Source organism: Montipora foliosa, chromosome 9 (genome assembly GCF_036669935.1).
Source record: "Montipora foliosa isolate CH-2021 chromosome 9, ASM3666993v2, whole genome shotgun sequence".
NCBI lineage: Eukaryota > Metazoa > Cnidaria > Anthozoa > Scleractinia > Acroporidae > Montipora > Montipora foliosa.
The window spans coordinates 18,571,359-18,573,256 of NC_090877.1; positions in this window are offsets into that span (position 1 = coordinate 18,571,359).

Sequence of the window (1,898 nt, forward strand, 5' to 3'; positions counted from 1 at the left end):
GGCCTGTGTTGTCAGATGTAGGCAGCCTTATGAAAATGTGACTAGATCTGCAAAGTATTTGAATCTGACAAATAATCATTGTGGGACCATGTGTACTAAAGGCTTCCGCAGTCAAGTGTCCATCGATACCCTCAATCAATACTCTTGATCGGTACTCGACTGACACGACAATGACGCTTCAGTTGACACTCGACTGACATCTTGGTTGACAGTCAGTGGGGAGTCCACTATACAGGCAATTTTTGATCAATGCACCGTAGACGGTTGACACTCGCCCGACTATCCACCACCTATTGATCAAATATTGACTGTGTGTTGATCAAGTGTCAAATAGAATGTCAACCAAGTATCCATTGGGATGTTGATCAAGGGTATTGATCGAGGGTATCGATCGACACTGGATCATGGGTGCCTTTTAATACACATGATCTGCAATGGGTTACAAAATTGGTGGAGGTAAGAGTTTCCTCAGTTGCTGACCAGAAAAATTATTTTACCATACTCTTGTAAGGATTACTTATTTTCAATTTTTTTTTGCCAGATAATGTATTAAATATTCATCAAAAAACAAGTTAATTGCATGATTTTAATTTTCAGATCAAAAGATGCCAATCCAAGGTATCAGAACTTGAATTAGTGAGGGTCCCCTCAAGACAAGCTCTTTCTGAGACGAAAAGGAAGAGACGAATGAAGCTAAGAAGAAAGGCACCTTCAAGGGCAGAGTATATAGTTTCAATCAGACACACGAATCATAGTTCTTGGCGCTTATTAAAACCATCTCAAGAATTACACGTTTGTTTTATTTATTTTCACGAGAGAGGTCCAGTTTGGGGGTCCACGTTTTGTAAGGCGTTTTAAAAAAACCTCCCTTCAATAGACCTTTTCACGGTTTCTGACGCCATCTTGATTCGGGGGCAAACGCTGCTTAAATTATCAGTGACTATACGAGATTTTGGCCGAATTCAAACCTCATGGTTAGAGTGCTCGACTCCGGATCGAGTGGTCCGGGTTCGGGTCCTGGCTGGGGACATTGTGTTATGTTCTTGGGCAAGACACTTACTCTCACGGTGCCTCTCTCCACCCAGGTGTATAAATGGGTACCGGCGAAATGCTGGGGCTAACCCTCCGATGGACTAGCATCCCATCCAGGGGTGAGTAGAAATACTAAATAGTCGCTTCATGCTAAGGAAACCGGAGATAAGCGCCGGTCTGATGGGCCTTCTGGCTCGTTAGGAGAGACTTTACCTTTACCAAACCTCTATAATTCCGCTACAAAGAGGCAGAATTTCAAATCTTTTAAATATTTTTAGTCGTTTTATTAATATCATTCACTCAACGGGAAAATTAGATCGTTGCACAAGGCACATCGTTTGAAGACTGGATATTAGAAATCATCTCATGTCGCTACAAATTTCGAGGGAATTTGCCTAAGTTTCTTTACAAGGATTTATGTGAATTTACAAATTTCGTTTACGGTCGTTATAGCTTGATTCTGAGCATCATACTTCACGAAAATATTTTCAAAAGAAGTGATTTTTGAGGGGTATTCTCACTATCCCCAATCGTCAGACTTAAAAGGATTTATAATGGTTCAAAGTTGGCAAAATTCCCATACATTCACTGTTACACTAACCTCAGCCGTGTTTGCTTCCCCAACCAATATGGCGTCAGAAACCAAGAAAAGGTCTATTCCACGCACGGACCGTCGTTGAATTAGCGCACGCATAATTGAAAATCTCCCTTCCCCTCGGCAGCATTTTTACCATTTAGGTAGACCAGTCTATTTGGTTTCCCCGAATAGGAATAGACAAGGTTATGTGGTGGGTAGACGTATCGATTTGCTTCGTCCGTATTTACTTTTCCATATTTTCTCCCTCAGAATCCTTGCAACAGTAGTC